The 17,141-nt window shown below is 35.6% G+C and overlaps 1 protein-coding gene across 4 annotated transcripts in view; it reads right to left on the bottom strand.

Annotated features, from left to right (window-relative positions):
• PPP6R2 (protein phosphatase 6 regulatory subunit 2) overlaps positions 1 to 17,141 on the bottom strand; it is a 124,120-nt gene that overhangs the window by 104,302 nt on the left and 2,677 nt on the right. For 3 of the 4 annotated variants that reach the window (XM_074271977.1, XM_074271976.1, XM_074271981.1), the window contains exons 2-3: positions 12,238 to 12,283; positions 6,344 to 6,492 (exon numbers count right to left, since the gene is read on the bottom strand). The gene's annotated coding sequence lies outside the window, so the exon portion shown is untranslated. The remainder of the gene's footprint in view (positions 1 to 6,343; positions 6,493 to 12,237; positions 12,284 to 17,141) is intronic. The other variant, XM_074271978.1, reaches the window with a different exon arrangement.

Genomic DNA, 17,141 nt, shown 5'->3' on the forward strand with positions numbered 1-17,141 from the left:
CCTTTTTGTAGTGGCTAGAAACTGTGAAACTGAATAGATGCCCATCAATTGGAGAATGGCTGAATAAATTATGGTATATGAACATTATGGAATATTACTGTTCTGTAAGAAAAGATCAGCAGGATGAATACAGAGAGGCTTGGAGAGACTTACAGGAACTGATGCTAAGTGAAATGAGCAGAACCAGGAGATCATTGTACAGGGCAACAAGAAGACTATAGGACGATCAATTCTGATGGACATGGTTCTCTCCCACAATGAGATGATTCAAACCAGTTCCACTTGTTCAGTGATGAACAGAGCCATCTACACCCAGAGAGACCTGTGGGAACTGAGTGTGGAACACAACATAGCATTCTCATTCACTTTGTTGTTTAGTTGCATTTTGTTTTCTTTCCCTGGTTTTTTTTCTTCCTCCTTAATCTATTTTTTCTTGTGCAGCAAGATAACTATTAAAAAAAATTTTATATATATATATATATTTGTGTGTATGTATACATATATTTGTATATTTATACATATATATATTGGATTTAACATATATTTTGGCATATTTAACATGTGTTGGTCTACCTGCCATCTAGGGGAGCAGACAGGAGGAAAGGAGGGGAAAATTTGGAACAAAAGGTTTTTGAAGGATCAAAGTTGGAAAATTGCCCATGCATTTGTTTTATAAATAAGCTTTTAATAAAAAAAAAAAAAAAAAAAAAAAAAGTGATTTAGCTGTGAGGAAGAGAAGTTGGGAAGCATAGTGAAGTTAAGCAAGGGAAAAGGAAAAAGACATCACAAAGTCAAATGTCATAAAGTTGTTTTATAGAGAAAATTTAGCCTCAAGGTCTTGATTTAATTGGATTTCTGAGGGGATTACCTGTAAAAGGTGGGAAGAAGGAACTAAACTTATCTCTAGAATCAGAGCCTTTTTCTTGCTAGCCTAAGGGATTCATTTTTATCAGTTCCTCTGATAACCACACCTAACATTGAAGGACTTTATCATTTTTCTTTCAATTAAAGAAATCTTTTGCAAAGTGAGGTTGAGAGTCCCTAAACAAAAGGGGGTCTATCAAACCCGCCCTGAATTTTAGGCTCCTGATTCAAAGATTTTTTGGTCACAATGTTATTGTGTAAATTGTTTTCCTGATTCTGAATCACTCACTTCATTCATAGCAATAATAAGCTAACATTTATATGGAACTTTAAAGTTTCAAAATAGCTTACAAATTCCCTCAAAAAAGGGACCCATGTGTGCAAAAATATTTGTAGCAGCCCTTTTTGTAGTGGCAAGAAATTGGAAACTGAGTGGCTGCCCATCAATCGGGGATTAGCTGAATGCGTTATGGTTTATGAATGTTATGGAATATTATTGCTCTGTAAGAAACAATCAGCAGGATGATTGCAGAAAGTCCTGGAGAGACTTACAGGAACTGATGCTAAGTGAAATGAGCAGAACCAGATTATTGTACACTGCAACAACAAGATTATATAATGATCAATTCTGCTGGACATGACTTTTTCCAACAATGAGATAGATGATTGTGGTCAGTTCCAATAATCTTGTGATGAAAAGAGCCATCCACACCCAGAGAGAGAACTGTGGGAACAGAGTGAACCAGATCACAACATAAAATTTCCATTCCTTTTGTTGTTGTTTGCATACATTTTGTTTTCTTTTTTTTAATCTGATTTTCCTTGTGCAGCAAGATAATTGTATAAATATGTATACAAATATTGGATTTAGCATGTTTTAACATATATTGGATTACTTGCCATCTAGGACAGAGGGTGGAGGAGGAGAGGAAATTTTGGAACACAAGGTTTTGCAGGGGTCAGTGTTGAAAAATTTATCCATGCATATGTTTTGAAAATAAAAAGCTTTAATTTTAAAAAAGGGGGGGAAAAGTATTAACTAATTTGGTCCTCACACCTCTGGGAAGTTAAGTGCTATTATCTCCATTTTATAGATGAAGAAACATCTCAGACTGAGAGAGGTGATGTGATTTGCCCAAAATCACAGAGCTAGAAAGTTTTCAAGGCAGGATTTGAACTCAGGTCTTACTAACCCCAAGGCCAGTGCTCTAGCCACCCTGGCACCTAGCTGTATTCCCAGGTTTTTATCTAGCAGTGTGGTCATCTACTGCCTAGTTTCCTAGTGGGACTGAGGTGGCAAGAAATCAGTTAAGAGTTGTAGAGAGGAATGATCATTAGCAAGCCCTCTGGATTAGGCAAGAAACAAGTCCAGAAGCAAACTAGCAATGTGGCCCTGATACCAGGGACAGAGTAGGGTCTCAATCCTAGTTTCTTCTCCATGACGGAAGCAGCAGCAGAACAAAAATAGAAGCCCCAGATCAAAAAGGGGCCTGAAGATCAGTCATTCTGACCTGCAGAGCCTCCAAGTAAGCAACTAACAGTAGTTAAGACAAGCAGCTACCCACTGAAACTCCTAACTAGGAAGAAGCCATCAAACACCAATCTGGATCAGGAAACTTAAACCAGAAGAGCAACAAGCAATTTCACCCGATTAGATCACTTTGGGGGGACTGAAAGCTTGCAAGCCCCCAGCCTAAGATGTGAAAACAGCAGAATAGTATCAGGAGAAAGTCAGGTCAGACATTCCTTCCCACAGTGTACAGATCCCAACACTAACATAGAGCCCATAGTCAAGGAGGAGGCTGGAAAAATGAGTAAACAAAAAAAAGAATCCCATCATAAAGAGCTCTTAAACCAACAAGAAAGCTCAAGATACAAGCACAGAAAGAAAAGAATGACTCAAAAACATTTAAAAGCTAAGATTCAAAGAAAAATATAACCTGGACATAAATTAACCAGAATTCCTGCCAGAGGATAGGGTTTTTTGTTTGTTTGTTTGTTTGTTTTAATATATGCATGGGTAATTTACAATTGTCAAACCTTTTGTTCTAATTTTTCCCCTCCTTCCCCCCCCACCCTCGCCCATGGCAGGTTGACCAATACATGTTACATATGTTAAAGTATAAATTAAATCAATATATGAAAACATGTCCAAACAGTTGTTTTGCTGTACAAAAAGAATCAGACTTTGAAACAGTGTACAATTAGCCTGTGAAGGAAATAAAAAATGCAGGCAGACAAAAATAGAGGGATTGGGAATTCTATGTAGTGGTTCACTACCTAGCCACTACAAAGAGGGCTGCCACATTGTTTGTTTCTTTTAAAGAGAAAGCTAAAAATTATTAGGGGCAACTGGATGGTGCAGGGGATAAAGTGCTGAGTCTGAAGTCAGGAATACCCGAGTTCAAATTTGGCCTCAGACATTGATATGATCCTGAACAAGTCATTTAACCTTGTTTGCCTCCATTTCCTCATCTGTAAATGTAAAATGAGCTGGACAGGAAAGAGTATACGACTCTAATATCTTTCCCAAGAAAACTCCAAATGGAATCACAAAGAATCAGATACAACTGAAATGAATGAACAGTTTTTGAAAACAAATTTGTGTTCAGTCTCAGAAACTTAATACTTCCTAGCTGTGTGACCTGGACAAGTCACTTAACTCCAATTGCCTCAGCACAAAAAAAAAAAAAAAAAGAAAAAAGAAAGAAAGAAAAGAAAAGAAAAAGAAATATCGAAGGAGGAGGAGAAGAAAACTATTTCGTAGCCAAAAAAATACAAACCTGAAAAACTCCCTGAAAGCCAGAACCAAAAAAAACCCAAAAAGAACATAGACATCATATTTCAAGAAATCATAAAAGAAAACCTGTCTAAGTCTTTTAGAATCAGAGGGCAAAGTTGAAATTGAAAGAACATATTGGTTATCTCTTGAAAGAAAACTTCAAAAGTGATAACACCCAGGAGTATTAAAACCAAAATTTGCAGCCTCAAAGATCAAGGAAAAAATATTTCAGTCAAACAAAGTCAAACTTTTTATATGCTTATTGGGGAAATGCTACAAGTAGCATTTTATCATGATTAGTATCATAGAGTGAATCTAATTAGATAGAGTGTATGGGAGTAATTTTATTATGTTTTAATGATCTTATAAGAACAGAGGGGAAGAAGAATAAACAGGATAAAAAAAGAAAAGAGAACATTCTCTCACAGAAGTGGGGTATTCAAGCAGAGAGAGGGTGAGTGGGCAACATCTGAATCTCACTCAAATCTGGACAAAGGATGGAAGAATCAAACATGTATTTGTACATAGAAATTCATCTTGCCCAACAAGAGGGAATAAGATAAAAGGAAGGGAAGAGAGGAGAATAAGAGGGAAGGAAAGTAAGGGATAAATTCCTCAGAAGCAAAAAACTTAAGAGTTGAGGGGGGAAAAAAGAAAAGTATAAAAGAGTACATTTGGCAGGAAACCCACAATTAGCAATCATAATTGTGAATATGAATGGGATGAAGTCACATATTAAATGGAAGTGGATAGCAGAATGATTTAGAAACAAGAATACAATACTATTTTGCAAGGAACTTGAAATAGAAAAATGCAAAAAGTTAAAATAAGGGCCTAGAACAGAATCTATTATGCTTTAGCTGAAATTAAAAAAGCAGCAATAGCAATCATCATCTCAAAGTAACAACAAAAATAGACATAATTAAGAGACATAAATAGGGAAGTTATATTTTCTAAAAAGTGATGTGATGATGAATATCAGTATTGAACAAAATGCACCAGATGACATAACACCTAAATTCTTAAAGGAAAAGTTAAATAAGATATAAGAAATACAGTAAAACTATAATTGTGGGGGTCCTCAATACAAATAGGTTTTTAATAACTAGGGAGAGTCAAAATGGAGAAACAAAACTATAGACCAGTGTTCCTATGAGTATTATTTTTTAAAAGTTTTAAATAAAACATTGACAAGTAGACTACAGAAATATAACACAAATATTATATATACTATAGCCAGGTTAGATTTGTACTAGGAATAGTAGGCCTCGTTCAAGTAGACTACAGAAATATAACACAAAGATTATATATACTATAGCCAGGTTAGATTTGTACTAGGAATACAGGCCTGGTTTAATCTTAGGAAAACTAAACATAATTGACTATGTTAATAAGAAAAACAGAAAAAATCCTATGATTATAGTAATAGGTGCAGAAAAATTCTTTGACAAGATACAACACCCATTATTGTTTAAGAAGAAAAAAAAACACTAGGAAGCACAGGAATAAACAGAGCTTTCCTTAAAATGTCAAGAACCAGCATTTCATCTAATAGGGATATGCGCTTTCTAATATGATCAGACATAAAGCAGGCTGCTCATTATGATCATTATTATTCAATATTATGTTAGAAATGCTACTTATAGCAATTAGACAAGAAATTAAATAAACCTAAGTGAAAAGTAAGAAAGAATTATCACTCTTTGATGATGACATAATGGTTTACTTGGAGAATTCCAGAGTCAACTAAAAAATTAACTGATATAACAATTTTAGCAAAGTTGTAGGATATAAAAATAAATCCATATAAATTATCAATACTTCTGTATAGTTACCAACAAAGCCAAGCAAGAAAGAGAAATTCAATTTAAAATAACTATGAACAGTATCAAATACTTGGGAGTCTACATGTCAAGTCATAGACAGGAACTATATCAATTACAAAATAATCTTTACCCAAAAATAAGAACTAAATAACTGGAACCAGCATATACACTATACAGCTGGTACATACTGTGAGCTCCTCAAAAGCTGTCCTGTCTTAGCACCATGCCTGGCACATAGCGGGCATTTAATGAATGCTTATTGAATGACTCAAAGTCCATGAGCACAACTATCAATAGAAATAAAAAGTCCTGTATTCAAAAACACTGGTTAAGTACAGAAAGATTTGTCAAGCACCTAACAAATGCTTTGTTCCTTAATTCTTTCATCCCACAGAAAGCAGCAATGATGGGTAGGGGATCAATTCTGAGCTCATCCAGGGTGAATCAGAAGCCCCACATGAGAATGCCACAGCTCAAGCAGAGCATCTGCTTTGTCCTACCTGACTTTTCAACTTTGGAAAGACTTTTTATTATTTTTTTTTAAAGCTTTTTATTTTCAAAATATATGCATAGATAATTTTCAGCATTCATCCTTGCAAAACCTTATGTTCCAAATTTTTCCCCTCTTTTCCCCCTATCCCCTCCCCTAGTTGGTAAATAATTCAATATATGTTAAATACGTGCAATTGTTTTATACATATTTCTATAATGATCATACTGAACAAGAAAAATCAGATAAAAAAATCAGAAAGAAAACAAAATGCAAGCAAATAACAAAAAAGCAAAAATACTATGTTGTGGTCCACACCCAGTTCCCACAGCCCTCTCTCTGGATAAGAATGACTCGCATCACAAGATCATTGGAACAGACCTGAATCATCTCATTGTTGAGAAGAGCCATGTCCATCACAATTGATGATCATATAGTCTTGTTGCTTCCGTGTACAATGATCTCCTATTTCTGTTCACTTCATTCAACATCATTTCATGGAAGTCTCCCCAGGCCTCTCTGAAATAATCCTGCAGGTTAAACAACCAGCAAAACAGAATAAACAACCTTATAGAACAGTAATATTCCATAACATTCATATACCACAATTTACTCAGCCATTCCCCAACTAATGAACATCCACTCAGTTTCCAGTTTCTTGCCACCACAAAAAGGGCTGCCCCAAACACTTTTGCATATATAGGTCCCTTTTCCTCCTTTAAGAACTCTTTGGGATACAGGCTCAGTAGACACTGCTGGATCAAAGGGTATGCATAGTTTGATAGGCTTTTAGGCACAGTTCCAAATTGCTCTCTAGCATGGTTGGATTAGTTCACAACTCCACCAACAATGTATTAGTGTCCCAGTTTTTCCATATCCCCTCCAACATTATAATTATCTTTTCCCGCCATCTTAGCCAATCTGAGAAGTGTGTAATAGTACTTCAATTATTTTAATGTGCATTTCTCTGATTAGTAGTGATTTAAGGCATTTTTTACATGACTAGAAATGGTTTAATTTCTTCATCTGAAAATTGTTCATATTCTTTGACCATTTTTCATCTGTAGAATGGCTTGTATTCTTTTAAAATTGAGTCAATTCTCTATTTTAGAAATGAGGGAACTGAGTGTGGATCACAACATAGCACTTTCACTTTTGTTATTTGCTTGCATTGTTTTCTTTTCTTTTTTTTTTTTTTGGCTGAGGCAATTGAGGTTAAGTGACTTGGCCAAGGTCAGACAGCTAAGAGAGTCTGAGAGCAGAGTTGAACTCCGGTCCTCCTGAGTTCAGAGCTAGTGCTCTATCCACTGTGCCACCTAGCTGCCCCTTGCATTGTTTTCTTTCTCAATTTTTTTTCCTTTTTGATATTTTTCTTTTGCAACTAAGTATGTATACACTAAGCATATAAATATATCTATATTGGATTTACATGTATTTTTACCATGTTTAACATATATTAGATTACTAGCCATCTAGGGGAGATGTGGGAGTGGGGGGAAATTGGAATACAAGGTTTTTGCAAGGGTCAATGATGAAAAATTATCTTTGCATATGCTTTAAAAATAAAAAAAAAAATTCAATAATATATATATTTTTAAATGAGGCCTTATCAGAACCCTTGGATATAAAAAAATTTTCCCAGCTTATTGGGGAAGACTCCTGAAGGTAAGTGAAATCCACAGAAGAAAGGAGTCCTCAGTCCAGGTCTCCTCTCATTATCTGCCCAGATAATGAAAGATTCTCTTTCTCCCAGTTTTCCATTATAACTGGACACCGCCCTTTCTATAGGACCATGTTACTTATTTTCAGTGGGTGTCAGCTAACCTGACGAAATAATTTGGCCCAAAACCAGAAGGCTTATGGTTCTGAATTCTTCAAGCAGAGTCCCACTGCCTTAAGTGAAAATGACATTAGGCAGGTCCTGGTACCTCTACTTATTGAATGTGGCCATGGCTCTAGAAAGTACCACAAAGGACTAGGTGGAGTCAAGATGGAAGAATAGCTGCAGGAACTCCCTGGAGCTCTCTCCCAAATCCCTCCAAATACCTTTAAATAATGAATAAACAAATTTTAGAGCATAAGAATCCAAAAGAAGATGGAGTGAAAAGACTCTCTAGTTGAAGACAAGTTAGGTCAGCAGGAAAGGTCTGCTGCTTCAGGGTGTATGTGTATTGTGGCCCAGTGAAGTCCAAACAAGCAAGGCTTGGGCCCCATCAAACCAGGAAACATTCTTGAAAGCCTCTGAGTCAGTAGCAACACTGGTGGGTTTTGGACCCCAAAGATGACTTAGAAGGTCAGCAGGAAAGATTTGTCACTCTAGGGCAAGAGGAAAACCTCAGCAAACCAGAAGCAGACCCTGGGCGCCAATGAAGCAGCAGCAGCAAAAGCAGCAGTGGCTTCCAGAGGTCTCAGCCCACCAAAAGTAAGGTGGTTGAATAGCTGACAAAGAGATTATGGGAGGTTGCTTTGCTAGCACTGAGGCAGGACTCTGTTGTTTTGTCCATAAATCCTGGTTCACAGTCCCAGGTGAGGAGGACTAGTACACTAGAACTATAGGGCAATAAAGAGTGCTTGTAGACCCGCACAGACCAGAGCACAGTCCAGGAGAATAATGAACACACTTACACTTGGATCATACCACCTTGGACGAAATAAAAACTTACAAGTCCCCAGAAGGATCTCTGAAAAGAGCTGCACAAACTCCTGAAGCTTGGGACATTGCACCCTCCACTCTGGAAACAGAGCCCTACTTTAACAAAAATTTTAAAAAATGAAATAATAGGCTGGGGAAATGAGCAAAACAATAAGCAAAAAAAGATTCTGATCTTAGAAAATTATTATAGTGATAAGGAAGATCAAAATACACATTCAGAAGAAGGTAACAAAGTAAAAAACTCCTACATCCAAAGCCTTCAAGATAAATACTGATTGGTCTTAGACCACGGAAGAGGACAAAAAAAATTTTGAAAATCAAGTAAGAGAGATAGAGGAAATATTGGAAAGAAAAATGAGAGTGATGCAAAAGGAGGTACAAAAAGTCAAGGAAGAGAAGAATGTCTTGAAAAACAAAATCGACCAAATGGAAAAAGGAAGTACAAAAGCTCACTCAGGAAAATGCCTTAAAAATTAGAATTGAGCAAATCAAAACTAATGACTATAAGAAATCAAGAATAAAACAAAACCAAAAGAATGAAAAAATTTTAAAAAACCAAGGTGAAATACCTCACTGGAAAAAAACAACTGACCTAGAAAAAACAGCCAGGAGAGAGAATTTAAAGGTTATTAGACTACTTGAAAACAATGATCAAAAAAAATGAACCTAGACATTATCTTTCAAGAAATTATTAAAAAGAGTGCCACAAAGGGAAATCAGCTTCTTTGTTTTATTTCTAAGTTGTTAGTCCTCAGGACTATCATAAAGAAATCTCTTAGAAGCAACTCCACAACATTATAGCATTATTCCTTAAATAGCAACTGAACTCATTTCAGTGACTGCTCCCCCTACTATGGGTCTCATTTGGCTTCTTGATCATAAGGCCAGGGGGTGCTGACTCTGCTAAAACTACCAAGTAGGAAGCCTCTAAACCTAGAGCATCTAATCACTAAGTCTCAACCTGGCTATATATGAAGCAATCATCACCATAAAGATGACTGCAAATCATGAATTTTGGGGCCTTAGTAACTCTACAACACCATTTCCTAAAATATAGAGAGATGTAATGTATTCCAGGGGAAGGATCCTATACATCCATGAAATCATAGGTCCTTGAAATATCAACAGAACATTTTTCTTGGAGAGACTAACAATTCTCTTGCCTTCAGTGGGCCTTAGTGCAGCTGGCAGCTGCCAAATATGCCCATCATATACATGTGGAAGTTAGGGAAGGTGAAGGAAGCTATGTAACCAAAGTTTGGGAAAGTAAAAGAAGATCTGTTACCAAAATCTATGCCAAGTTAGCTGTAACAACGGAGTCACTCACTCAGGCTATTCCTGATACAATATTCTTTTCATTGGAATAATAAAAATAAAACATTTGTCAAAACATAAAAATGAGTGTTGGCAATAATGATTCTATGTCATTGCTGTTTCCCATCTCAAGAACCTATGATGCATGGATGGTTTAATATAAGGAAATGTTAAAAAAAATTATAGTAGCTTTTTATTTTCAAAATACATGCAGAGATAGTTGTCAACATCCACTCTTGCAAAACTTTGTATTCCAAAATTTTCTCCCTCCCTTCCCTCCACTTCCCTCCCTGAGAATTACAAGTAATTCAATATGTTAAACATGTGCAGTTCCTTCTGTACATATTTCCACAATTATCATGCTGCACAAGAAAAATCAGATCAAAATGGGAATAATAATAAAGAAAAAACAAGCAAGCAAATAACATAACAAAAAAGGTGAAAATGCTATGGTGTGATGCATATTCAGTCCCCATAATCCTCTCTCTGGGTGCAGATGGCTCTCCATCACAAGACCATTGGAAATGGCCTGAATCATGTCATTGTTGAAAAGAGCCAAGTGTATCACAGCTGATCATCACATAATCTTGTTGTTGCTATATTCGATGTTCTCTTGGTTTTACTCACTGCATTTAACATCAGTTCATTCATATAAGTATCTCCAGGCTTCTCTGAAATCATCCTGTTGAATGTTTCTTATAGAACCATAATATTCCATAATATTCATATACCATAATTTATTCAGCCATTCTCCAACTGATGGGCATCCACTCAAAGGAAACTCTTAACATAACTGATTATATCGATAACAAATGTAATTAAAAATATATGATTACATCAACAGATGCAGGAAAAGCTTTTGACAAAATACCACACTCATCCCTATATCTGAAAGCATATGTATAAATGAATTTTTCCTTAAAATGATAAGAAGCATCTACCTTAAAACACAGGCAAGAATTATTTGGAATAATCTAGAAGCTTTCCCTATAAGCTTGGGAGTAAAATACTGATGCCTATTATGACCCATATTATTCAATACAGTGTTAAACATGCTAGCAAAAACAATAAGAAAAGAAAAAGAAATGGAAGCAATCAGAATGGACAATAAAGTAATAAAGCTATCTCTTTTGCAGATAATATGATGATATACTTGCAAAATCCCAGAGATTCAACTAAAAAACTAATTGAAACAATAATTTTACCAAATTATCAATATATAAAATAAACCCACATAAATCATCAGTATTTCTAGATATGTAAAACAAAGCCCTGAAAGAAGAGATAGCTGTTTCACTTAAAATAACCGTAGATAATATACCTGTCAAGATAAACCCAGGAACAACATGAATATGAATGAACACTTATTATACAAAGTCAGCTTCAAGTAACTGAGGAAATATTAATTGTTCACAGGTGGATAGGACCAATATCATAAATATATATAAATATAAATATATATAACATCAAAATAGATGTATGACCTTATAATATCATAAGTAAATTAGAACATAAAACATATTACCTATTAGATTATAGATAGGAGAATTTGTGAATAAATAAGAGAGTCCATTGTAGGGTATAAAAAGGATAATTTTGATTATATTAAAGTAAAAAAGGTTTGTACAAATAAAAACTATGTAGCCAAAATCAGACGAAAAGCAGAACATTAAGGTTTAAATAATTTCTCAGATAAAGGTCTCATATCTCAAATAGAGAACTTTTGCAAATTTATAGAATATGAGTCATTCCCCAATTGATAATAATCAAAGAATATAAACTTGTTTATTATGTTCTTGTTTATATACTACATATTATATTAATATTATATGTAATTTTATATTCTTGTTTATATATATATATAATACATATATATAGTCACTTGAAAAATGCTCTAAATCATTATTAGAGAAATGCAAATCAAAAGAACTTTAAGATATTTTTTTATACCTATCAGATTAGCTAAAATAATCGAAGGGGAAAATGACAAATTTTGGAGGGGATATGAAAAAGTTGGGATACTAATACACTGTTGGTAGAATTGTGAACTGATCCAACCGTTTTGGAGAGCAATCTGGAATTATGCCCAAAGAGTTATAAAATTGTGTATATATAGCCTTTGACCCAGCAATACCACCAATGCGTCTTTTCCCAAAAAGGAAAAGAACCTGTATGTTGTAAAATATTACCATGTCGGAGGGGAAATGGCACACTAATGTACTGTTGGAGTAGTCGTATACTGATCCAACCATGCTAGAGAGCAATTTGGAACTATATCCAAAGGGCAATAAAACTATGAATACCATACCTTTTGATCCAGAAATACCCCTTCAAGGTCTATATCCCAAAGATTTCTAAAAAAAAAAAAAAATGGAAAGCGTTATGATGGCTAAGAATTTAGAATCAAAGAGATACCCATCAACTAAAAAATAGCTAAACAAGTTATATGATTATAGTGAAATATTACTGTGCAATAAGAAATGACAATCAGAATGATTTCAGAAAAACCTGTACTTACCTGAATTGATTCATAGTTGAGAAAAAACATTCTGCACACTCATGGCAATACTATTTGAGAAAGAACTGTGAATGATTTATCTATTCTCACCAAAGCAATGCTCCAAGACAATCCCTAAGGACTAAGGATAAAGCTTATTCTCTGCTTCCAGAGAAAGAGTGGATATTGGTTGAATACATGCAGAAGCATTTATCTTTTCACTTTCTTTCTTTCTTTTTTTTTTTTTTTTCCCTTTTATTTGAGTCTTCTTGGCAGGATTTGGGAGGTCAGAAAGGGGATGGAACTGAGGATGCTGTCTAGGCTGCAACACTTGAATTGACTGGAAGATGTTGACTTGACTAATAAGAAAATTAGAAAGTTAGAACTATCAAGGAAAGATACCAAGTTCTGTTTCAGATAAGTTGAGTTTACGATATCTACATTAGTTCCAGAAGTCTTGTAAGCAGTTGGAAATGCAAGACTATGGAGTCTAGAGAGAGGTTAGGGCTGGATTAACAGATTTGAGAATTATCAGCATATCAATGGATCACTAAAATCCATAGGAGCTGATGAGATCATCAAAAGCAAGAGTCAGGAGGGGGAAGAGCCAACTACTGTTTTTTACAACCTTTTCAGCCTCCTTACTCTTCCCATTTGGGGGCTACAGATTCTAATGTGTTATTATATTTATATACTCTGCTCATAAAAGAGGCTAAATAAAGAAATCCTGAATGATTACTTCAGGCATTGAAATACATCAGTAATAAAGATTAGATTAGTCAATATACCTTAAGAAATTTTGGTTATAGAGGGGACTGAAATAATCTTGAACCTTTCCTTTTAAAAGCTAAAGCTGCTTACCTTCAGTTTAATGGCTAAAACCAGGCTTTGAGCCAGTAATGACTAGATCAGCATAAAGGCAGTCACTGGGGCGCCAAGGGACCCACTACTTCCCTTCTCTCTGCCCCACTTAAATGTGCTGATAGCTGGCTTTATGCTGGGAAGGGTGATAAGGATATGAAATTTTCATTTCTATTTGTTGTGAAGACATAATTTAATTCAACTCTATGTCAACAAACATTAAGCAATTACTGGGTACATAGCACCATACAAAGAAATAAAAGGTCAAGATTATCAAAGAACGTAATGGGAAAAATAAATGAGAACCCGGATCCTAAACTCTACAACAAAACAATAATTATCAAAACTACCTGGTACTGGAGGAAAAATGGAAAAGTAGACAGAAAAATAGACATATAATCAAGATGTAGAAACAAATGCACACAGAAGTCTTGTATTCAAAAAAATCAGGAACACAACCATTTCGGAAAGGGATTCTTTATTTGACATGAACTACTGAAAACATTGGAATGTGGCTTGGCAAAAAAAAAAAAAAAAAAAAAAAGCCAAGATAAGCAGTTATTTTATACCACAATAAGTTCCAAACGGACAAATTTTGTAAGTTTTTTCTTAAAATTGCACAATTTTAAATATATATATATATATTTCACAGCTGTGGACTAGTAAAAAAAAAAAATCTGTAACCAAAAATTATATAAAAAGAGATTAGAAAAGGTAAAACAGATCACCTTCATTATAAAAAATCAAGAACACATTAATAAGATAAATTCATCCAGAATTTTTAAAATTAGGTATTAAAGAAAATCTGCAATAAATATCTCTGACAAAAGTTGACATCCAAAATCTTTAAGAAATTAATGTACCAGCCCTGAAGTCAGGAAGACCTGAGTTTAAATCTGGTCTCAGACACTTAACTAGTTATGTGACCCTGGGCAAGTCACTTGACCCCAACTGAATCAGCAAGAAAAAAAAAGAAAAGAAAAATTAATGAATTAATGAGATTAAAAGTCATTCCCCATTAAACAAATGTTTCAAAAGATTTGAAAAAAAAATTTTTTTTTAAAGAAATAGGAACTCTAGAACTCCAGCTAGCCACTTTAAAAAATGTTCAAATCACTAATCAGAATAATGCAAATTAAAAAAATATTCTCCCAATAGTCAAGCTGGCAAAAAGATGCTAAAATAAAGGGAAAATTAATTCCTGGAAAGAGTGTAGAATGGCTACTCCAATCAACTCACTGCTGGTGGAGCTGAGTATTGATTAAAGTTTTTTGGAAAAACAATCTGGGGCTGTACAGGAGACCTTGTGCATATATTACTAAACCTTGTTGGTGTTGCCAGGTCTGTCTGCCCTTCAAGTAAGGTCCTTCCACCCACAGTGGGAGATGGAATTCTAGTGCAATTCCTTATGTGCTTTGTATAATAAATATACTTTAAGTTCAAATGTTTATGTAAAGATCTTGTTCCTTTGAGGGAAGTGAATAGAACATTTATTAAGTGCTTACTATGTACAAAACACTGCATTAAATGCCGAGGGTACAAATGAAAAAGCAAGACAGTCCCTGCACCCAAGGAGTTCATCTCCCAAGGAGGAAAGACAACACATAGGGAAGGTTTCAGAAGCAATTCAGTTGGAAAAGGTCCTTGGGGAACAGAGGCAAAGCAGATAGAAGGTCCAGTCTGGCCTTTTAATGCCATTTCCACTGATGAAATCCCATCTGTTTCTGAAGCTAAACCATTGCTCAGAGCTGAAGACTTGGGGGGAATCTTCTTGTCTGGGTCCTTACTCCCTATGGCTACAGCACCTGAGTCCCTCTCACAAGGAGCTACTTCCCTGGGATGGGAGCAGAGGGCACTGGGCTGTAAGCATAGCTGTTAGATTCAGGGGTCTCCATCAGGGCCTAAGGGGAGATGGTGTTTTGGGCTGCTGGCAATGTGCCCCCCATTTGCCCCTCAAGGTGCCCTGCTGCTTCAGCTAGGCTGGCTGCTCCATCTGCCCCTTGTGTGGCAGAAAAAGACCCAAAACCACGAAATATCTACCTAAAAAACAGGGAGAAATAAACCAAATTCAAATGTTCCCAGACAGAATTTGAGGTGAGAGAGGAAAGGAGGGAATACAAGTCACACCAATGCTTCTTATCAGAGAGTCCTCCAAGATTGAAGCTCCCCAGAAGACCAGCAGTAAAGAAAGCAATCCTTTCTAGTTCCCCTTCAGAGAGATCTCACAAAGATCTGGAAAATGAACCAGACTGTGTCCTAACCAGGAAATCCAAGGGAAGAACAGGGAGTCACATTTTTCAGCCCAGGTCGGTGTGACAGGCGAGAACTGGGGATACAAGGGCTCTATAGAACCTTTCGAGGGCTGGAACCCTAGACCATGAAATGATCCCAAGCTCACAAGGAGGGCCTTAATATTGGGCAGAAAATAGGAAAAGATACTACTTGGGAGTTGTCCCCCTCACCCCAAAGCTGGGTTACAGACTCAGTATGGACTGAGAAGATGACTGACAGATGGCCATCCAGGGCAAGAAGTTAGTTCCAGGTAGCAGGAATAGAAGTGAGCAGCAGTTGGGTGGCTCTGACCCTGGGCACAGAGTAGGGCCTCAGATCCAGCTCCTGGGCAAGTGTGAAAACCACAGCAGTATCACCAGCCCACTAAGCTCTGCAGAACCTTCTGGCTATCTTATGGTGGTGGGGTCAAGAAGCAGTCTATATTAGCCACCAACAAACTGAGGTCACCCACAAAAACAGTTCTAAGAGGAAATCAATATCTTTAAATACTTTCATCAACAAAAGAGAAAGAACTAATGAATAAATGGGGCATGTAACTTAAAAAACTAGGAATTAATACATTTTAAAACTCCATTAAAAAGCAAAGAAACCTTATAAAATTGAAAACATTAAAAAACGTGAGTCAAGTCAAGTCAATAAGCATCTATTAAACATGTGTTCTGTGCCAGGTACTGTGCCAAGCACTGGAGCTACAAGAAAAGGCAAAAATTCCTTACCCTGCTTGTAAGGAGACCACATGCAAAAAACTATGTATGTACTACTCATATCCAGATACATGTATCACACAGTAAACTGGAAGTAATCTCCGAAGTTGCTAGCACTGAGGGGATCAGGAAAGGTTTTTTTTTCACATAATGGCAAATACAACCCAGACACTTTGATTTAAAAAAAAAATGAATAAAACACACTAGATAAATTTGAAAAAGAAAGGAAGGAAAACCAAATTACCAATATATCAAAAAATTTAGAAGGTGAATTCACAACAAATGAAGAATACAAGAAAGAAATCATTAGAAATTATTTTGCTCAATTACACGCCAATAAATAAAATAGATAAATATGTTAAAATTATGAAATACTTAATTTTGACAGAATGAAAAATAGAGGATTTAAATTACGTGGTTTCAGAAAACAAGACTGAACTTGAGTTCCCAAAAGGACAAAACCCAAGACCACCAGCTGGACTCACAAGTTAGTTCCATTAAACATTCAAAGACTAATTAATTCCAACACTTGGTAAGCTATCTGGAAGTAGGAGTAGACATCTTATGAAACTCCTTCCATGATGTAAATGTGGTTATACCATCTAAGCCACAAGGTTCAAAACAGAGAAAGCAAACTATGGAACAGTGTTCCCTAACGAATACTGATGTTAAAAATTTTAAGTAAAATATTGGCAAGAACTCTCAGCAATATATCACAAAGCTCGTATACAGTATGACCAGGTCAGATTTAGTTATCAATATAACAGACCAATAATAACAAAAACAACAAAAATCATACAATTAATCAATCAATCAATGTTTATTAGGCACCTACTATGTAACAGATACAATGAAAAG

The sequence above is a fragment of the Sminthopsis crassicaudata genome, chromosome 5 (assembly GCF_048593235.1).
Source record: "Sminthopsis crassicaudata isolate SCR6 chromosome 5, ASM4859323v1, whole genome shotgun sequence".
In the NCBI taxonomy this organism is placed as follows: Eukaryota; Metazoa; Chordata; class Mammalia; order Dasyuromorphia; family Dasyuridae; genus Sminthopsis; species Sminthopsis crassicaudata.